Here is a 22,555-nt window from a genome sequence, read left to right on the forward strand (position 1 = left end):
TCACACACAGAGGGCACCACGGGCACCACAGCGGCATTCGGGCTTTACCACAAGGGAGACAAAACCTCTTTGACCCTCCAGCAACCAGGAGGTGAGCGGACATCCCCACCTCCCTCCCCAGCCAGGGCCGGCTCTGGGCTCCCGGCTCCGGGCCTTCCCACTGGGCCTGAGCTTCTCCAGGGTCGAGGTCACCCCGGCCCGACATGGGGAGGGCCAGCCACATGATGGCTTCTGTGACCTTGTGCACTGTGACCTTTGGTAGATTGCGGGGGCTGTAAAAGACCAGCTGGGTCTTTGCCAGGCAGACTCTTTCCAACAGGAGGCTTGCACCCCCTGGAGACCAGCGTCTTGTGACTCCCTCTGAGCCGGTCCTTTTATGCACAGGCTAAATTGGGTCCCTTGGCAGCTATATTTAGAAAGGGCTAGAAGAAAGGGAATGAATGAGGTGCCCACAGCGAGGGAAAAACAGAGCTGTAGGGTGAGTGGCCACCCTCGGCCGGAGCCTGGAGGCGGGCGGACAATGGGCCACGGTGACGGTGACGGAGGGTGACGGTGCGGCTGATGCGGGAGCAGAAGAAAGGGCCCTCTCTGTGCACCCGGGGATGACTGCAGTCATGTGAGGGTGTGCAAGCTGGGAGCCGGGCCGGGCCAGCACGCCGAGCGCCCGTGGTGGGCGTCACCCCTGTTCTCGGCTTCCCGGCACCGAGGAAATGCCGTCACCCTGGCCCCGTGAGGATGCAGCTTGGAACCAAAGGTCAGGAGGCTGGGCAAGAGGGGAGGGCAGGTCCAGGCCTTCCCCACCTGAGCCTGGCCCAACTCCTACACATCCTGCAAGGCCCGTTGAAGTGTCACCCCTCTGAGAAGCCCCTGGTCCGCCATCCGTTCACTTGGCTGCGCCAGCGCCCCTTCCTCAGGGTTCCCACAGCTTCCTGGACATTCCTCAGCACTGCATTTCCCGTGGCTGCTGTCACAAATTGCTACAAATTTGGTGGCTTAAAACCATACACATTGATTATCTCACAGTTCTGGGAGTCAGAAGTCTGACTATTTAGCCTCTGGGCTAAAATCCACACGTGGGCAGGGCTGGTCCCTCTGGAGGCTCCAGGGGAGCATCGGCTCCCGCCTTTTCCAGCGTCTAGAGGCCCCGCATCCCTGGCTCACAGCCCCTTCCTCCCTCCTTGCAGCCAGCAGCACAGCCTCTCCTGTCTCTCTCTGCCTCTGACCTTCTTATAAGGACCCTGTGATGACACTGGGCCTCCCGGGGAATCCAGGGTCATCCCCATGTTAGGGTCCTTACCTTAACCCTGCCTGCCAAGTCCCCTCTGCCAGGGGAAGTGACACATCCACGGACCCCGGGACTAGGACGGGGCGTCTTTGGGGGCCGTGACTGAAGCTGGATGGACGGGACAGGTGGCTGCAATGCAGGGCGTCCACCAAGGAGGCTCCTTCCAGGAACTCACCCTGTCCTCAGGGCCAATCTCTCTCCCAGGACAAGCCCCCAGGACCAGGCCGCCAGGAGCAGAGCACTGGCCACGCCCGAGCCTGCAGCGGATGCCACTTGCAGGCACGTGCCCAGGATGGCGTGCCCTGCAGAGTGGATGGCCTGCCCGGGACACACGTGCTGCTGCGGATGGACCTCAGGCCTGGGTCATGGCCTCCAGCTCTTAGCTCTGGGCTCCGGGTCGCTGGCCAGCACCCAGGGGACTGAAGGCTCAACACCCCAGCATCAGAATGACCAGTGGTTACCGAGCATCTCTTATTCCACCTCTGATGTCGTCAGAAAGTCCTGAAACCAAACAGACCCAGGGAGGCTCACCCTGAGGGCTCGCTGTAGCTAGGGACATTTTTCATGTTCTCTAGAACAGGGGGTCTCACGGGGGCGATCCTGCCCCCAGGCAACACTGGGCCATGTCTGGGGATGTCTGTGGTCTTCCCTCTGGGGGGCGCCTGGCATGGAGGGGGTGGGGCCAGGGATGCTGCTCCTCCCCGCCCAGAGAACGGCTGGGCTGTGTCAGGAGGGCTGGGTGGGTCGGGGGTGGGGGTTGGGGGGAGACCCCTCTACGGATGGCCCAGGAGTGTGCCAGCCCAGAGCCTCTTTCCTGTGAAATGTAGACACTGCTTCGGTTCCCTCGGGTTCAAGGGAGATGCCCGGTGGGCCGAGGCACCGACCAGGCTCCTGGACACCTGCTGTGGCCGTGCCGCACATCCTCAGTGTGAGAACTCCCGGGGGGTCCCAGGTGCCCACCCGGTGTGGACACAGGGGCTTGGGGTCAAAGCTCAGGCTGCCTTGCCCTACAGCACAGCGTCAGGACATCTGGACGGAACCCCCTACGCGGGTGCTGAGCCTTGTGTGTCTTGGCTGGAAGCCTGACCTTCAAACACAGCTCCGGGCATGGGGGGTGTGGGGGGTGCGGGGGGTGTGGGGGGTGCGGGGGGTGCGGCAGAGGAGGGGCAGCCCCAGTCCAGGATGCACGTTCCGGCCTGGACGGAGGTATGGCTGGGCTGAGTCCTCATCTGGGGACACGGCCGGGGAGCACTGCGGAATCTCCCAGAAAGGGCCCTCGGCAGCGACCCCCGCTGCCAATCCAGGGTGCACAGAGGCCTCGTGACCGGGAGGGAGGGGTCTCGGGGCCCAGGTGCCCGCGGTGGGCCAGCAGGGGTGGGGGACCCGCGCTGGGTTGGCAGAAAACGCCTGGCGAGACAGAGTTAATCTCGGCTTCCCAGTGGCCTCTGCCCTAAGAAGAGGTTCTGATGACCCACGCGGAATATCTAACAATGAGATCAAGGGTCCGGTTCTCCTCACGCGGACATCCCCTTTCTCGTCCGTCCACATTCCTGACGCCTCTTATTGTCAGTGCACAAATGCGGCCACGCGCCCGGCTGCCCAGGAAGCGCCGAGGCCTCCCTGGGCAGGCTCTGGCTCTTGCTGGAAAGAGGAACCATGGCTGCCGCGGGGCTGGGTGCCCAGCTCTCAGGGTGTCCGCAGGACTTGGGAGAGGTGACCTGGGCCGCATGGGACACGTGAAGTGGAGAGGACGCGCGCGTGCACGGACGTGACCCCGTGGGATCCTCAGGGACTGGGGCAGGGCAGCCGGCGGGCGTGTTCTCAGAGAAGGCCAGGTAGAGCCGCTCGGACTTCCTCCCCGGCCCCTAGAGACCCTCCTCGCTGGCCTGATGAGGCAGGCGGCTGTGTTTAAGATGCGCTCACAGCCAGGAGCGGCGGGCGACCCCCAGCAGCTGCTGAGGGGCGGCAGCCATCGGATTTCTGCCCACACCCTGAGGGACCCTGAGCAGATTCTCCCTGCGTTGAGCCTCTGGGTAAGAACGTGGCTCGGCTGACACCTGGATGGTGTCCGGGTGGGGCCCTGAGCGGAGGACCCAGGTGTGCGGTGCTGGACCCCTGACTCACTGTGAGACGATAAGTGGGCGGAGCTTGGGTGTATGGGTAAGCAACATGGCTAACTAATACAGCAGAGGAGCACCCCCTGCAGAGAGGACACAGGCCCGGAGGAGACGGATGGGGAGGCGGCCCGAGGTCGCATGTTGATGGCCCCTCATTTCTTCCTCCGACGTCATGTCCATCGGGCATAAATAGAAAATATAAAGCTAACGTTCACCAAAACAATGACACCTCCCTCCTGACCCCAAGACTTTGACTAAAATGACCGCTCTAGGAAGTTAGGGCTGTGTGCTCCGCTTTGAGAAGCCAGCCCCAGGCCTCACAGCGGTGGAGTGACAGAGCCAGGAAGGGAGCTGGGGCCTGGCCAGCTGTGACTCCCGAGGTTGTGGCGGGGAAGGAACCACGCCACTGAAGAGAGGGGGTTGCTGATCCACTGATTCTAAGCCAAAGAGCCACGTGGAAAGAAAACCGTTTGTCGCCTTTTAAAACAAATCACCTGGGACCCTGCTGTGAAAGTCCAGGACTTTCCCTCCTCGTCACGGCCCCGCCTCCTCCCTCGCTGTGAGTCCCGCCAGCACTCCCCGCAGGTGTGCCCGGCAGGTCTCGCTTGCACCCAGTTGGGTCCCAGGCCAGGCATGGCGGGGAGGCGGCTCTGTCATGCCAACCACCTGCTGGGACAGAGCCCGGCGGGGCTCAGATTCTGTTCCTGCATTCCACTGCTCACGCCTGCCCTGTGGAACATTTCCCAACGTCTGTCCCCGTTACCCTGGTGTAGCCACGAGATGCTGGGAACACGGGAAAGAAAACAAATCGCTGTGATTCAACCGCTCTGACGCCCCACCCCCGACCCTGTATCACGCTGCCGTGCCTTCCTCCTCTTTTCCCTGTTGACAGCTTGGCTGAGACATAAAGTCAGAAAACAAACAGTTCACTGTGGAAAGTGTTCACTCACTCAATGGTTCCTTGGCATATCACATTATTAAATTTTAAAAACTGTAAAACTATATATGTGATATAACATTTGCTATTTTAACCACTTTTAAGTACAATTCAGTGGTATTTAGTATATTCACATTACTGTGCAACCATCACCTCTATCAAATTCCAGAACATTCCATCACCCCAAAAAGAAGCCCCATCCCCATCAGCAGTCACCCCCATCCCCTCCACCAGCCCCTGACAACCAGGAACCCACTCTCTGTGTCTGTGGAGCTGCCTGTTCTGGACATTTCCCATCCGTGGAGTCACACCCTGTGTGTCCTTCTGTGTCTGTGTCTCTCCCTGAGCATCGTGTTTTCAGGGTCCCTCCACGTGGTAGCGCGTGTCGGGGCTTCACCCCTTTTCGTGGCTGAGGGATGTTCCCAGGTGTGGAGGGACACGGTGGGTGTACCCATCATCCCCTGATGGACAGTGGGGTTGTGTCCACCTTTGGCTACTGTGAACTGTGCTGCTGTGGAGATTTCTGTACAAATATCTCAGCTCATATCTTTTCACTGAACTCCCACTGCTGGCTCCATCCTGACTCTCAGGGAAACTGGTGATGGCCCCAGAGGGCTCTGAGGGGGCCTATCCAGGTGGGCAAGGGGCCATGCGGCCTGGGAGACTATGTGATGGTTAATTTTACGTGTCAGTTTGGCTGGGCCATGGCATGCCCAGATATGTTCAGAGACTTCTTTACCATTTTCATTGCATTATACGACCAAGAAAATTCTGATAATTCTAGTCTCTGTTCAGCAGGAATCTGGTCAAATGACATCTTTTTGTTTTTAGAGAAAAGTTGGCAAAATCAACACTGCTCAAATTCTCCCAAACCCCAAAACTGGGAAAGATGAACTCTGCTAAGTTTATCTTTGAATTAAAGAATTCAATACAGGGACTTCCCTGGTGGTCCAGTGGTTAAGAATCTCCATTCCAATGCAGGGGACATGGGTTCCATCCATGGTGGGGGAACTAAGATCCCACGTGCAGCAGGGCAACTGAGCCTGTGCACCACAACCACTGAGCCCTCACGCCTCAACTAGAGAGTCAGCAAGCTGTAAACTACAGAGCCCACGTGCTCTGGAGCCTGCGTGCCACAACAAAGAACCTGTGTTCTGCAACTAAGACCCAATGCAGCCAAAAATAAAAAAATAAAATTAAATAAGTATTAAAAAAAAAAGAATTCAATATAGTTCAGCCAAGCATAATTCCATTTCCTTAGAACACATCACCAGCACAAACCTGGTGGGTGGGTGGGAGGGACCCTGGGTTGTGGTCAATAGACATGGTGCCAGGTTGTGACTCTGTCATCAAAAAATTTAGGAAAGAAAAAAGAGAGACTATGCAATTGTTAATTTTACTTAGTTTGGCTGGGCCATGGGATGCCCAGATATGCTTGTGCTCAGACGTTCTTCTGAATGCTCCTTTGAGGGTGTTTCCGGGCGAGATTGTGGGGGATGCGGGGGGAGCCTCTCCTGAGCAGCAGGGAATTCTCCAGGGACGGCCTTTGGCATCGCGGCCTTGGGTCTCCACCCTGTGGCCTCCATAATCAATTCCTTAAAATAACTCTCTCTGTGGACACATCCTGTTGGTTCTGTTTCTCTGGAGAACCCTGACTAATACGGACCACCAGGTGCCATGTGGGCGGAGAGAAAGGTGCTCGAACCCTGGCCCCATGGTCCACCAGCCCCAGGCCTCACTGAGTCTCTCTGCTGCTAAGCCTCAGTTTTCCCACCTATAAAATGGGGACAAGGAAACCTGCTCCCAGGGCTCCTACCAGAACAAAATGAGAGCAAGCAGTCGGGCCTGGCCCACAGGAGGCACCTGATAAACACCGGCCAGGCTGCCGAGCAGGGTCTGCAGTGGGAGGCGAGGAAGTGGGGAGGGGTGGTCAGCAGGGGGCCGGCCGGGTGCCTGGGAGCAGGGCGAGGGCCCCCTGGAGCCGGCTGATGTCACAGGCTGGAGCTTGTATCCTCCCTGCCGGCAGGTGCTGCAGCTCCGGGACCTAATTCCGCAGCACGAGGCCACGTGGCTGCGGCTCCAGCCGCTCTCCTGACACCTGAGCCTGGCGGGGGTGGCTCTGCCACAATCCCTGTACATGTGTGTGTCCCCAGGGGACCGGGTGCAACTGGGCCCTGGCCTCGCCGTCAGGAGAAGGGGTTGCGGACCTGTGTTTCACGGATGGAGAGCGTGGAAAGACCAAAACCAGGGGACCTGGTGACCACTGGGGAGCACCCGCGTTTCACATCATTACCTTCATCATTACTATTTGGCCGGTCGGGGGTGAGGACAGCGAGGCAGCTGCCTCGGGCACAGAATCTGAGGCACCGTAATCTCAGTCACCACAATCACATATTCTCATGCAACAGTTTTTCAACAAGTCTCAAAGTGAGTGCAAAATATCCACGAGGAATCAAATGTCGAGGTTTCATTAGAGACAGGACCTGATGGGGCTGGCATTAGGGCAAAGCAATCCCCTCTTTATTCTTTCTTTCTTTTTTAAAATTATTTTGGCTGCATCACACAGCATGTGGGATCTTAGTTTCCCACCAGGGATTGAACCCGGGTCCTGTTGGGAAGTCCCAGTCCCCTCTTTAATTCAAATTTTAATTTTGGGACCTCCCTGGTGGTCCAGTGGTTAAGACGCTGAGCTTCCACCGCAGGGGGCATGGGTTCAATCCCTGGTCAGGGAACCAACATACCACATGCCGTGTGGAGTGGCCAAAAAAATTTTTTTTCTTTTTAAATCTTGATCATGGATTCTTTTGGCATTGATTTTGGTTTTTAGGACATATTGCCAGGTTAAGATACAGCATAACGATGACTGCGTTTTCAGAGCCCCCTTAGATTCTGTGCTCGGGGAGTGTGCCCGGTCCTCCTCCTCCTGGGCTGGCTCTGCCCGGGCACCTGCAGGCCGCACAAAGCAGAGGTGTGGCATCGCCAGAGGCAAAAGGGCGCAGGGAGCGCAGGCTGGAGGGAGCTGAGCCCCCGTGTGCGAGCACTACAGCTAAGGCGCAGCCCTGCGTGGGCCGGGCCTGTGTCGGCATCTGCAGTCCCCCGTTACACTCCCCCCCCCCCGCTGGAGGTCTCATCCCCATCTCGCGGGTATCGGATGTGAGAGGAGCACTCCAAGCCACACCCTGGGCGGCGACAGGGACCTGGGTCCCAGGGACTCAGCGGTGCTGCCACCCCAAGCAGCAGCCGCCGCTCACAGACCTTCGGGACTCAGGGAGTGAGCGCACTGTGCCTGGAAGCATGCAAGCCTGAGCTGAGGGTGTGTGAGGGGTACCGCGGACCGTGACACTGCTCAGGTGTGGCTGACTCAGGGGCTCTGAACCGAATGGGGGCATTAGCTCTGCTCATGGAGCAGCGTGGGAGCTGGGGATGAAAGCCCACCTCATCCCACTGGGGCCGTTAGTGGGGGCCTGGGGATGGCGCTTCCAAGCCAGACAGGAAGCCCCAAAGGAAGATTCTAGAGGAGGGAGAGCGTGTGGCCTCTGGGAGGCAGGGAGGGAGATCCAGTGCCCACTAGCCTCTCTGTGGCCCAGGGTGCTGCCCTCCCAGTACCATGGGCACTGGGTACCCTCTGGGACCCCCTGGCTGCAAAGTGCACACAAGCCAGGAGCGCTGTGGCTTAAACTGTGTCCCCCAAAGACACATTCAAGTCCTAAGCCCTGATACCTGGGACTGGGGCCTCGTTTGGAAATAGGGTCACTGCAGATATAATTAGTTAAGATGAGGTTGTACTGGAGGTGGGGCCCTAAGTCCGGTGACTGGGGTCTGCATAAGAAGAGGACACACACACACACACACACACACACACACACACACACTCTCTCTCTCTCTCTCACATGGGGGCCGTGTGAAGAGGAGGCAGGTACTGAGGTGATGCAGCCACAAGCCAAGGCCACCAAGGAAGCTGGAAGCCCCCAGAGTCTGGAAGAGGCAGGAAGGACCCTCCCTTGGAGCCTGGAGAGGGAGGGGGGCCCTGCTGCACCTGGATCTCAGACTTCCAGCCTCTGGAACTGGGTGAGGATGCATTTCTGGGGTTGTAAGCTGCCCAGTCTGTGGTACTTCGCAACAGCCGCCCCGGGAAGTCGCTACGGAGAATTCTCTCTCAGCCCCTGCTTTAGCCACCTCCACCCTGGACGCATGAACCTCACAGCTGATCAAGCCCCGTGCCCTCGGGCCTCACACCCTGTCCCCCTAGAGCCATATGAAGCAGGCATTCAGAGAGACTCAGAGACGAAGCAGCAAAGCTGGGGATCCAGCACGAAGCCCCCTACCTCCAACCAGCCCTCCCTCCACGTCCTCAGTGAGCCCCACAAAGGGTCCCAAGAGAATCCTGCTCGAGCCTCACCCCCAACAACGTCCTCAACCGACAGAGGCGTCCCGACGCCCTTTCCTTCCCAGTGTCCCCAGAACACGTGAAAATTGAACCACCTGCGCTCAGACGACCAGTGGGGCCGAGGAGAACCCACAGGGGCGAGTGGAAAAGGCCTGGTATGAAAACGGAACTTGCTGAAACCTGCGGGATGCGGCAGGGGAGAGTGACAGCTGCAGAGGGCGCGTGAGGGAAGGTCCCAGATCCACGACCCGACTTGCTGAAGGGCGAGCGAAACCCAGCACCCTCAGGAGGAAGGAAATGACAGAGCCGGAGATAAATGAAACGGAGCGAAAGCAGAGGGCAGCCGGAGAAACCGAAACTGCTCCTCTGAGAAGATGGGCAACCTGGCCTTTAGCCAGACTGATGGGGAGAAAGATGGGGGAGATGCCGGGGACCAGAGCCGGGCATGATCACTGAGCTCCTGGAAGTGGGGAGGGTGGGAGGAGGACGTGGCGGACCCAGGCTGCCGGCCGATTAGGTAATATACATGAAACGGACCAAGTTCCTGGAAAGGCGCACGTTTCCAGCCTGCTGGCGGGAGCCCCCTTCCACACCCGGCACCACGCACTTCCTATCCCTGGCGCCCTGCATCTCGGCCCGGTGCTTGGGAAGTCACAGAGTGTTATTTCCGTTGCAGGGAGATGAAAGGAACCCACCCAGACATGGCAGAGCCGCTCGGAGGCGGACCTGGGATTTGAACTCAGGTTTCCTGGCTGGGAGCCTGGAGCTCTTTTCACGGTGACACAATTCCCAGTGTGTCATGTGCGCACGAAAGACTCTGGCTTGTTTGTTCCTTTGCTCAAAAACAAGGGATTCCAAGCTCGTGAAGTAAGAGAAAATGTTACATACCTTTTTCAGTTTTTCCAAGAAGCAGCACCGCTTCACCCTGTTTAGAAAGAGAGAGAGAAAAAAATCACGGTTAAATATTTTTCACTTGATTATCTCCAGCTTTTCTCAGAGAGATACTCGGCTGTTGCCAACATTGTGGCATCTGACTTGGAAACGGCCGTGTCCTCCAGAGAGACTGGGGGTCGGGGGCACTTCTGGAGAACCCACTGTGTTCTTTACAACTCATCCATTCAGGAGAGATAACTGTCGTTTCTCTGGGGAGGGGGCAGTCGCGTTTTCATCTGGAACGTGTATTGTTCCATTTTGGGACACGGGGACCCCATGCCTTGAAATGGAACCAAGGCTTGACGTGTCACGCTTGGGGTTTTTCCACGTCTGACTTTTGGCTTTGATGGAAGCCACGTGCTGGGGCGAAAAGGGAGAGGTGGAAAAAGCGATCCCGGGGCAAAGCAATTAACCTCGGGTGGAAGAGGTGACAGGTATATGGGGGCAGGAAGGCAAGGGATCTGAGGCTGGCCGCCTGGGGCCAGGAGGTCATCAGGAAAGGAAAGAAGTCCCCGTGATTGGACCCCGGGGGGCAGGGTGGGCTCCGGTACTTTGGAGTCGCTGGTTTTCCAGCGGACAGGACCCCCTGCCCCCAGCGGGACCCTGGACGGATCCGCGTCTCTGTGTGAGGACTGAGGCCCACGGCAACGAGGGGCCCCGGGGCCGCCACGGCCAGCTGCCAGGGTGACCCCGAGGCTGAACGCCGGCCTCTCTGAGCTACGCTGCCCAGGGAGGCACCCACCAAGGCCAGGAGGGACAGGCGAGCGGCAACCTCGTCCCCTCCGTGCGGCCGGCACCAGCCTCCCGTGCGTGGAGGAGGAGGCTGCGGGCTACAGAGGCCTGTCCTTTGCTGTGGGGCTACCCGTCCCGCTCAGCCAGATGGATGCCTCGGCCTGTGCTCCCGGGGGACCCCCCCCCGCAGCTGCCGGGCCACCGACCACACTTCAAAAGCCAGCAGCTAGACCACCCTTGAGTTCCAGGCAGGCCCGTCCTTGGGGCCCGTTGGGCTGTGGGCTTGCCCTGGGGAGGGCAACAGAAGCCCCTGTCCTCGGCCCGATGCAGGCCAGGCTTCCTGAGCTGGGGGGCCTGCCTCGGGGGAGGCTGTTTCCCTCTGGCTCTGAAGGTCCCCTGTGGGCTCGGAGAGCCGGCCCCCCTTCCTCTGCAAATGTTACCTCTCTCCACAAACCAACGGGTTTTTTCCCACCTACACAAAGGGACGTGCTGCTGCCTGTCTCAGAGGTCCCGGGCCCCAGGAGGCTAGCATCCGAGGCCGTGGCCGGGGGCAGGGCACCCAGCCGAGTCTCAGCCACAGGAAGGGGCAGCTTTCTCTCTCTCTCTCTCTCTTTTTTTTTGGCTGCGCCACACGGCATGCAGGATCTTAATTCCCCGACCAGGGATCGCACCGGGGCCCTCTTCCGTGGAAGCTCGGAGTCCTAACCACTGGATCGCCAGGGAAGTCCCTGGGGCAGCTTTCTCTAAAGCAGGGCTTCTGCCCTGCTCCCTGCCCGGCACTGTTGACATCGGGGCCGTCCTGGGTGCTGTGGGGGGTGCAGCAGCATCCCTGGCCCCACCCGCGCGATGCCAGCAGCATCCCCCGTTCTGACCACCACAGATGTCCCCAGACATGGCCCAGTGTCCCTTGGGGGGCAGAATTACCCCCAGGTGAGACCCCTGCATTAAGGAAGTGCTGAGTGAGCCACACAGACACAGAGTAAAGCCTCAGCGGGGAGAGCTCCTGTCCCAGTTCCTTGAGGTGGGGGGGACCCTAGTTCCCGCTAAAGGTCAACACTGGGTTCCCATGGCCTGGGGGGGAGACACACCTCTGCTGGGCTGAGTGTGTGGGGGCACTGGGGTGCCCGGGAGCAGAGGCGGCACCTGAACCCCCACGCACGCTCCCCGCGAGGGCTGGGCCCCTGCGCGCCTGCGGTGTGGATGCCAGCGGGGCTGCGTGGGAAAGCGGGGGGACTGTTATGTAGGGTCAGGGCTCGATACCTGCAGAGTCTGTACTTGGGAATTCACCTACTGGCTAGAATGTATTTGTAACCCCCAAATTGATACTTGGGGGCGGGATGGGGTGCAGTCATTCGAGGACACAGGAAGAGCAGTGAAACATTTGAGTCACCAACAAGCATTTTCCCAGCTGAAGTGGAACCAGGTGGTAAGCAGGGTCCTTTTCACCATGTACGGCCACGTTTGGGGCATTTTTGTGTTTTCGCGGGTGATGTTTGCCTCTAAAACGGCCCCCCCCCCAGTGTTAAAGCTGAGGAGCTGGCCAGTGTCCCAAGTGCAGGAGGGCGGTGACGTGCTCACGGAGACACCGCGTGTGTTAGAGGAGCTTTGTTCAGGCGAGGGTTACAGCCCCACCATGAACGAATCAACAACTGATATCAGACCAGGTGTCTTTAAACTGAAACGTACATCTCACGAGGCTGCGTGTGGATTGGTTGTGACAATGGGGTGACAGAGGCGGGCGGGAGCATGGCCCTGCGTGTCCCCAGGAGCGGTGATGCGGCGTTCACAATTCGGTATTTGCGGTGACTTTATGGACCAGAACCCTTGCCAATGACAAGAATCAACTGTATACGTATTTTCTCTTCTTTACAACCATGAAAGGGACACAATTTCATTTTCCCAAATCTAGAAATCACATAAAGTAGCAAAAAATCATCCATGATCCCCCCCACCTCAATTTTTCACGCATATACACATATCTATCCACTGTAAAAATTCAGGTCCTATATACTATTTGATCACCTGCCTTTCAAAGTTTTCTTAATTTGCTTACTATCACATTGTGAAGGAACCACTATTTTCCCACGCCATCACAAATTCTTATCACTGATTTTGGAACAATTTTAGATGGACAGAAAAGTGACAAAAACAGCACAGAGTTTGCCTGTGCCCTCAGCCAGTTCCTCCTAAGGTTGGCATCTCATCAGAAGGAAGAAATGGACACAGGCGCCTTACTCTGACTGCAACTCCAGGCTTTATGTGGATTTCATCGTTCCCTCCCCAGCCCCCAAACAATGTCTCTTCTGTTCCGGGGCCCTCGCCAGGCTAAGAAAGCTGCATTTCGCAACAGGACTTTTGTGAGTGAACCATAATTTATAGGATCAGGAGTTGTATTATGTATATCTATTGTCCATTATTGGATGTTTACATTGTTTCTTTCTTTATTTTTTTATTTTATTTATTTATTGGCTGTGTTGGGTCTTCGTTGCTGCACACAGGCTTTCTCTAGTTGCTGCGAGTGGGGGTTACTCTTCATTGTGGTGCGTGGGCTCCTCATTGTAGTGGCTTCTCTTGTTGTGGAGCATGGGCTCTAGGCGCATGGGCTTCAATAGTTGAGGCACACAGGCTCAACAGTTGTGGCGCACGGGCTTAGTTGCTCCGTGGTATGTGGAATCTTCCCAGAGCAGGGCTCGAACCCGTGTGCCCCGCATCGGCAGGCAGATTCTTAACCACTGCGCCACCTAGGAAGTCCTCTTTTTTAATTTATTGGCTGTGTTGGGTCTTTGTTTCTGCGTGCGCGCGGGCTTTCTCTAGTTGTGGCTCATGGGGGCTACTCTTCCTTGCGGTGCACAGGCTTCTTACTGTGGTGGTTTCTCTTGCTGCGGAGCACAGGCTCTAGGCACGTAGACTTCAGTAGTTGCAGCACGCAGGCTCAGTAGTTGTGGTTTGAGGGCTCTAGAGCGCAGGCTCAGTGGTTGTGACTCACGGGCTCAGTTGCTCTGCAGGATGTGGGATCTTCTGAACCAGGGCTCAAACCCTTGTCCCCTGCATTGGCAGGCGGATTCTTAACCACTGCGCCACCAGGGAAGCCCTGTTTATGTTGTTTCTGATTCTCTCCTCTTCTTAAATCACTGTACCATGAAAATCAGTGCACACGACACAAACATCCAAGAACATGGAATTCTGTGTATGCCCCCATGATGACTTCTTAAGTGTAAACCCTGAGTTTAAAGGTACAGAGGACTTGATTCAACTCCCAGCTTGGCCTTCAAAAAGACTGCAAAACTGTCCCATGGAAGCCACCAGGCTGCTCACCCATGCACCTACTGCCTCAGCAGGCCTGGGCACCAAGCTACGGTTCTTGGAGTCAGACACCTATTATTTTCCTGAACTTCTTTTTTTTTTGGCCATGCAGCACAGCTTGCAGGATCTTAGTTCCCCAACCACAGATTGAACCCAAGCCCTCGGCAGTGAAAGTGCAGAGTCCTAACCACCGGATCGCCAGGGAAGTCCCGCCACACTCTTTTATTAAAGGAGGACATGCCTACCGAAGAGTGTACACATTGCTCGTGTACACCTGGGTCACCATCACCTGCATCAAGACATAGAACATTTCCAACACCCCCGAAGGCATCCCAGGGCCTCCTCCTGCAGAGAATCACTATTCTGATGGAATGACTTATTTTTATTATTATTTTCATATCATTTTCATTATCATGACCATCCTGACTTTCACGGGTGAGGATGGGAAAGAGGGTACAGACTGACTGCAGGATGAGCTGCTTCGGTGAGAAGAACTTCCTAGAAGATTCTAGAAGGTTCTAGAAGCCAGCCAGCCAGCATCTGCTCTGAGGGGGTGAGAGTGGGTCTTTCAGGCCCCATCGAGGTGCAGGGAGGGGATTTTAAGCGTGCTCCGGCCCGGTCTCGGGCCATTTGGACGTCGGCCCACTGGCTCTCTGACCCCCAATGCCCCAACTGTAACATGAGGACCCATGGCATCACTCTTGGGGTCACGGTGCGAACAAAACGAGACAAACACAGTGCCCAGCGCTGCAGGAGGCACCGAACCAGGGCAACGATGATAAAAACAACGCAATGGATATGACGTGTCATACACAGGCACACCTCGTTTTATTGCGCTTCATGGATACTGCGTTTCTTTGTTTGTTTGCTTGTTTTACAAATTGCAGGTTTGTGGCAACATGTTCCCGCAAGGAATAAAGAGTGTGCTGAGCCCAAATAAGTGGGTTTGGAGATGGAAGAATCTCCTCCTGGTGAGGATGCTGTGGCGACTGTTGAAATGACAACAAAGGACTGAGGTTGGGACACAACTCAGTTGATAAGGGGTTTGAGAGCATTGACTCCAACTGTGAAGGAAGTTGTCCTGTGGGTAAAACGCCATCAAACAGCATTGAATGCCACAGAGAAATCATTTGTGAAAGGAAGAGGCCATCGATTTGGCAAACTTCACTGTTGTCTTATTTTAAGAAATTGCCATGGCCACTCCGTCCGCAACATTGGGGCAGAACCCTCCACGAGCAAAAAGGTTATGACTTGCTGAAGGCTCAGATGATGGTTAATGTTTCTTTTAGCAATAAAGTATTTTTTATTTTATTATTATTTTTAATTAATTAATTTGCTGCATTGGGTCTTCGTTGCTGTGCGTGGGCTTTCTCTAGTTGCAGCGAGCGGGGGCTACTCTTTGTTGCGGAGCACGGGCTCTAGGTGTGTGGGCTTCAGTAGTTGTGGCACATGGGCTCAGTAGTTGTGGCTCGAGGGCTCTAGAGCACAGGCTCAGTAGTGTGGTGCCCAGGCTTAGTTGCTCTGCAGCACACGGGATCTTCCCGGACCAGGGATGGAACCTGTGTCCCCTGAATTCACAAGCAGATTCCTAACCACTGTGCCACCAGGGAAGTCCCAGCAATAAAGTCTTTTTTTTTTTTTAATTTATTTATTTTATTGGCCGTGTTGGGTCTTTTTTTGCTGTGTGCAGGCTTTCTTTAGTTGCGGTGAGCGGGGGCTCCTCTTCGTTGTGGTACGTGGGCTTCTCATTGCCGTGGCTTCTCTTGTTGTGGAGCACGGGCTCTAGGCGCGTGGGCTTCAGTAGCTGCAGCACATGGGCTCAATAGTTGTGGTTCATGGGCTCTAAAGTGCAGGCTCAACTGTTGTGGCGCACGGGCTTAGTTGCTCCGCGGCATGTGGGATCTTCCTGGAGCAGGGATCGAACCCGTGTCCCCCTCATTGGCAGGTGGATTCTTAACCACTGTGCCACCTAGGAAGCCCAATAAAGTCTTTTTTAACTAAACTAAACTCAAATTGTTAGATGTAGGAGTTGTAGCTCCAGGGTCAAGGGTCGAGTGGAAAGGCCTTGGGTCCTGGGCTGATGCAGGTACAGCTGAGGAGGCCCAGCTTCCTGGGTCCCTTCCAACTTGAGGTTTCCTGGATGGCGGAGCCTGAGTTGGGGGGTGGCTAGGGTCACAGGGAGTTGGGGTGAGGACATCACGCTCACTGAGTGTTTAATCCCTGTCAGAAGTTGAGTTTCCCTTCTGTCTCCTGAGAAAGTGTTATGGCTGCTTTGCAGACCCGGCTGGCAGGGTCCCTGCTGCTTCCGGAGACACGTGAAGCTCCGTGGCTCACCTGTGAGACACAGGGAGGAAAATTCCAGACCCCCTGGTTCCTTGACTCTGTGCTTCTTCATTAGCAAGGCCGTGCTTTACATCCAGGAGTTAGGGGAGATCTTCACGTACGTGTGTGTGTAGAGTTGGGGGAATGGGTCACTATGGCAGGGGTCTCTCCTGGGGTAGTTCTGGCCCCCAAGAGGACACTGCGTGATGTCTGGGGACACCTGCAGTTGTCATGACTGGGGGGCTCCTGGCATCGAGGGGGCAGGGGCTGGGGATGCTGCTCCACGTCCCACGGCCCCCGGGACGCCCCCTCCCTCCAGAGGATTCTCAGGGGATGTCAGCAGGGCCAGGTGGAGGGGTGGGGGACCCGGTTGTGGTCTCTACACCACCCGCTCCTTGACCAGGACTCCCTGTTCCACCTCTGGGTGACTCTGCCTAAGCTCTTGTCCTGGCTTTTCTCAGCAGAGCTGCTCAATCGCCAAGGGCCTCTCCTAGAAGGATTCAAAAATAGATCATCTGCTTTTCTTTTTGTTTTAAAGTCTCAGAGATGCCTGAGAGCACAGCACCCAGCAGAGGAAGCTGTTTGGGCCATGAAAGAAACCGGAAGCACCTCTTGTCGGTTTTCACCAGCTCTTCTGAGGAGCAGGGAGGGTAATCCCCTTCCTCGGGCACTTCTCTTAGAAGTTTCTTTGCATTCTACTTCTCAGAACGAAACTGGGCTCCTGGGTGAGCACTCAGGCCCTCCACCCACTCGGGGCTTTGCAGCAAAAATCCAACGGATTCGGAAGGTTCACAATTCAGATCCGGGACCAGGGGGCCCCATGACTCCCCTGGAGTGGCTGCCACCACCCCCACGTGCCCCCAGCCTGTCCTTGGCTCAAAGCGGGGGCGGGGGGGCAACTGGTCACAGCTGCACGGAGACACACCTACAGCTGATTTTTAAAAATATGACCAATAAACATTATATATATATATTTTTTAGTTGAAAGCTATCCTCACCTTCAGTATTTATGACAGGGATTGTCTCCCTTGGCCCTGCTGACATTGGGACCCGGGTCACTCTGTGGGAGGCCATCCTGCCTCCACCCCCTCGATGCCAGGAGCCCCCCAGTCATGAAACCACAGATGTCCCCAGACACGGCCCAGTGTCCCCTGGGGGTCAAAGTTCCACTGAGAATCCCTGCTCTAGGATTACTGAGTTACATCTTTGAATCCCTTCAGTGGATTCATTTCAAGTGGAACTATTTTATTTTCTTTTATTTTCCATGCCACACCGCATTTAGGGTCTTAGTTCCCCGACCACGGATCGAACCCAGGCCCCCTGCATTGGAAACTCAGAATCCGAACCACTGGACCTCCAGGGAAGGCCCTCAAGTAGGAATTTTTAATGTAACTGTTTACTCTCAACTTACTTTTTTAAAAATGTGTTTGCATTGAGACATAATTGACACACAACCCTCTGTGAGGGTCAGGTGTTCCTGTGTCTGTCTGATAGGTTTATTTATTGCAATATGATTACCACCTTAACTGTCCACTGACTTAAAGGTTTCTATCTACCCTCCCACCTTTCCCTGGACTAAGGAGTTGAGGAGCTTCCACAAGGGCAAACTACAAGTTGTCGAGGCAACGACGGTGGTCCTTGGGGTGGGAGGGGAAATAAAAGGAGAGGTTGCAAAGTGGAGATGACTGTTCTCTGAAAAGACTGTCATGTGTTCATTTTTGGTGTGGGTACTTTGTGACTAAACAAAAATAACGTCCACTGGTTACAGAGGGTCGGATACTGTCCCTCAAATATCCATGTCTCCCCAGAAGCACAGCATGTGGCCTTCTTTGGAGAAAGGGTCTTTGCGTTGGAAAGATGTTAGGGATCTTGGGATGAGAGCATCCTGGATTTGGGGTGGGCCTTACACCCAATGGGTGGTGTCTTTATCAGAGAAAGTGGGGGAGATTTGATACTCAAGACACACAGGGAGATGCCACGTGAAGAAGAGGCAGAGGGACTTCCCTGGTGGCACAGCGGTTAAGACTTCGAGCTCCCAACGCAGGGGGCCCGGGTTTGATTCCTGATTAGGGAATTAGATCCCACATGCATGCTGCAAGCAAGAGTTTGCATGCCACAGCTAGGCTTCCCTGGTGGTGCAGCGGTTAAGAATCCACCTGCCAGTGCAGGGGACACCAGTTCGATCCCTCGTCCGGGAAGATTCCACATGTGACAGAGCAACTAAGCCCGTGCGCCACAACTACTAAGCCTGCACTCTAGAGCCTGGGAGCCACAACTACTGAAGCCCATGTGCCTAGAGCCCGTGCTCTGCAACAAGTGAAGCCACTGCAATGAAAAGCCTGCGCACTGCAACGAAGACACAACACAGCAAGGAAAAAGAAAAAAAAGAAGAGGCAGAGACTGGAGTGATGTGGCCACAAGGCGAGGACACCGCAGCCCCCAGAAGCTGGAAAAGGCAGGAAGGGTCCCCCTCTGGAGCCTCTGGAGGAAGCGTGGCCCTGTGACATCTTGAGCTTGGACTTCTGGCCTGAGGAACATGAGAGGATAAATGTCTGGCTTGAACCATGTGGTTTGTGGTCCTTTGTTACAGCAGCCTCAGGAAACTTAAAAAAAAGTCTCTAGGTGTGCGTCCCTGCAGCTGTGACAGTGGGACCTCGAGTGACAGGGGTCCCCTCCCGCTGGAGAGGGACTCTAAGCCCCTCAGGATGCCTCCATAAATCCGAGCTGTTCGCGTGGGAGAAAGGGTTTGGGGGTTCCCCGCATCCAGGACTACATCCCAAGAATCGCAGACACGTGGGATTAGAAACCAATTAGCCGGGCTTCCCAAACGTTGGAACCCACTGTGGGGGGAGGCTGCAGCCCCCCTGGGTGAACTGTGGCAGCTGGTCTGGGTGTGGCCCCAGGGCAGGATCCCCGAGTGAGGCCGGCCTGCACCCGCAGGAAAGGGAGGCCCTGGCGTTCCGCGGGTCCAGTGCTCCCGGAAGGGGAGGGCGGGGCACTGGTCCACATGTTTCACAAGGGTAAGAAACAACAATAAAAGAGCACATTCCCGCCCTCGGGGAACTTTCCGTGCAGCGAGAGGAGGACAGAGGGAGAGGTTCTTGAGATGCACAAATAGATGATTACACTATGTCATATAAGTGCTATATATCAACACACTTTTTTCTATAAAAGGCCAGAGAGTGAAGATGTCAGAGTCTCTGTGGCAAAGACTCAACTCGGCAGCCGCCGCAGACATGTCATGGGCGTGCTGCATGCCAATAAAACTTTATGTGCGACAACAGGCAGAGGGCCAGATTCCACCGCCCTGGCTGTAGTTTGCAGAACCCTAAGCTGGAGAGATGAACAGCCTCTGAGGTTGAGGCATGGCAGCTCCTCCAAAAGTTAATATAAATTACCCGGTGACCCTGCAATTCCACTGCAAGTTATGTACCCAAGAGACACGCAAACACAGGTCCACACCTGTGCGCACAATGTCCAAAGCAGCACCATCCATAACAGGGCAAAATGGACCCGCCCCAAGTATCCATCAACAGGTGATGGATGAACAGCTGTGGTCCCTCCACACACGGGAGCATCCCTCAGGCGCGGAAAGCAGAGGAGCCCTGACATGCACTACAGGGTGGACGGACCCTGAGGACACAAGGCTCAGGGAGAGAAGCAGACACAGGAGGTCACACAGGGTGTGACCTCACTGATGGGAAACGTCCAGAACAGGCAGATCCCCAGACACAGAGAGTGGGTTTGTAGCTGCCTGGGGTTGGGGGAGAGGGAATGGGGTATAGGGTTATTTGGGAGGTGATGAAAATATTCTGGAATAAGGTAGTGGCCATAATTGCACAACCCTGTGAATGTACCAAAAACATTGAACTACATACTTTTAATAGGTGAATTTTATGGTATGTGAATTATATCTTAATTTTTTTTTTAAAGGAGTTAAGTACAAGAAGCGTTCACGGTAGACAGTGTCCAGGCCCAGAGCTTGAAGGTGGGTAAGCCCTGGTGGGGGGCCCTGGCTAGATGGCACCCGGAGTTCAGGCCGGAATGTGGGTGGGCAGAGCGGAGCGGGGCGGGGGGGCCAGTGGCCAGAGCCAGGCAGGTGCGGCCCAAAATGGACGTGCCTGCTGTGTGGAGAGTCTGGGCCTCTTCCTGGGGCCGAAGGAAGTTTCCCCGCCGGCGGTGAAGGGTTCAGGGTGGAAGGGACGCAAGCTGGGCCTCACTGTGATGCTCGAGGTCCCTCGCCAAAAAAAAATATTGAACGTACTTTACGACCATATTGGTGTGAAGATGGACACCGTCCAGGCTGCATCGCTATGTTCACGGTTTTCTTCTGATGTTACATTAAAGCCCTCTCGTGGGCGCCGCGGATAAGCAGACCGGAGGCCGGGTGGGAACAGCCCGTGAGAACCACGAGGGGCATGGACGGAGGCTGTGATGGGGATGGAGAGGGACTTAAGTGGCTGAGCACGTGGGGGAGGGACCAAGGATGATCTGAGGTTCAGGGGAGCCCTCTGCACCCAAAGCAAAGAGCGGGGTGTGGCGGAGGGAAGAGGGGGTCCCGAGACTGGGGAGATGGGGGTGTCTGCTCTCTCAAGCAGCGGCAAGGCCAACGCCAGATACATCCTTTTTTTCCGAGAGGTCACTGCAGCCGGAGGAGCAGAGCCCGGCCTTCAAGCAGGGTGCGTTCTCCAAGGCCCAACATCCCACTTCTGAGAGCTTGGGGTGAGGGAAGCCGTGGGGACCCGGGCTCCCAGTGAGGAGTCGGGAGCCGGCCTCTCCGGAATGTGTTTGGTTTGAGCGTGGGCACTTTCCCGTGACCCTCCCTGGCCTTTCCCGGTCCCCCCGCCCGGGCCCCACCGCCGTTGCCCGATGTGGCATCTGCTCCTCCAACACTCACTGAGCCCGAGGACTTCTGTCCAGATTGGAGTAGACACTCGGAGGAACTGAACACCCCGGCATGGGGTGCATTGTGCCCCTCCCCGGTTCAGATGTGGTGGCCCTAATTCCAGACCTCAGAACGCGACCTGACTTGGAGACAGGATTGTTGCAGGAGTAATGAGTGATGGCGGGCTCACACCAGAGCGGGGCGGGGGGGGGGGCCAACATGACGGGTGCCCTGACACGATGGGGACATTTGGACTTGAACAAGCACCGCACACAAGGAGACGGCCACGTGAAGACAGAGGCAGAGATCAGGTGAGGCGTGTGCAGGCCGAGGGCTGTGGGCCACACCAGAAGCCGGGAGACAGCCTGGGACCGATGCTCCCTCTCGGCCTCAGACAGAGCCAGCTGCGCTGGCACTGTGATCTTGGACTTCCGGCCTCCAGGACTGGGAGAGGACACGTTTCTGTTGTGTGGAACTTTCCTGGGAACTCACACGCACCCCTGGGTGTTGGCTCCGTCTGACTCCATGGGGAAGGGCCGGTGACAGAACGTGGGGCTCAGCGACCCCCGCCCCTGTGCCCCCCCTCCCCCCCATCGCTAAAAGTCTGAACCAAGGTTGTAAAGCAGGGCTGGTAACCCTCTCCTGTAAAGTGGCTGGAGTCAGTCCTGTCCCAGCTGCTTGCTGGGCCCTGCGGCAGGAAAGCGGCGGGACAACATGTAGATGGATGGCCCTGGCCGGGTGCCAACAAAGCTGTATTTACAACACACGTCACCCTGGGCCGTGGTTTGCGACCCCTGGTCTGGAAGCTCCATCTGCTCAAGTTACATGTTGACGGTGAGCCTGTCTGTACGGATTTTCCCTACGACGCAATTCGCCTTTTCCGTCGGCAGATCCGTGTGTCCTTTGGTGTCTTCTGTTTTGTCTTGTTTACATGTCTATGGCGGCTTCCGCGCTACACAGGCCCTGGGGTGTGGTTGTGACAGAGACCGTCTGGCCCCACAGCTGGACACCCCCCCACCCTGCCCTTCCCCAGAGGAGCCCGCCGACGGTGGTCCAGGGGGAGAGCCTCTGAGCTCCGGGGAGAGAAGTGGGAGCCCAGAGGGGAGACCACCAGGCTCCTCCCGCAGCGCCGTGCGAGGGGAGCCCAGCGTCTGCCCCGGCGACGGGCGCACCCCGCATCCTTCCCCAGACACTGCTCAGATGCGCAGGGAAGGGAAGGACCTGAGACCAGCGTCCCCCCAGCCGGCCTGGGAACCCCCCACAACGCAGGGCAGGTGCGACGGCGAGTCCACCCACACGGATGCCCACACGTGCACACACACACCCCCCCACATCCCCCACATGCACATACATGCGTGCACACACACACATCCACACGCACATCCACAGACATCACACGTAACACATACACAAATACACACACGAGGACACACACACAGGCACACACACACAGTGTGCTTCTTACACAGAAGCACACGTAATGACACACATACACAAATACACGCATACACATATACAATTACACACACATGAACACGGCTCGTCAGTGGGAGAAGCTGAAAAGCCTGCTGGGAGCCAGGAAACACAGAGTTGAGTCCAGCTGTCTACCTAACCGGGGGCAACAATGGCTGCTAAACAGCTCTCGTAACTGTCC

The 22,555-nt window shown here is 56.4% G+C and overlaps 1 protein-coding gene across 2 annotated transcripts in view; it reads right to left on the reverse strand.

The window, feature by feature from the left end:
* GNG7 (G protein subunit gamma 7) overlaps nucleotides 1-22,555 on the reverse strand; it is a 147,296-nt gene that overhangs the window by 21,813 nt on the left and 102,928 nt on the right. For both annotated transcript variants that reach the window (XM_057709866.1, XM_057709867.1), the window contains exon 3: nucleotides 9,615-9,651. The gene's annotated coding sequence lies outside the window, so the exon portion shown is untranslated. The remainder of the gene's footprint in view (nucleotides 1-9,614; nucleotides 9,652-22,555) is intronic.

Source organism: Hippopotamus amphibius, chromosome 15, assembly GCF_030028045.1.
Source record: "Hippopotamus amphibius kiboko isolate mHipAmp2 chromosome 15, mHipAmp2.hap2, whole genome shotgun sequence".
In the NCBI taxonomy this organism is placed as follows: Eukaryota; Metazoa; Chordata; class Mammalia; order Artiodactyla; family Hippopotamidae; genus Hippopotamus; species Hippopotamus amphibius.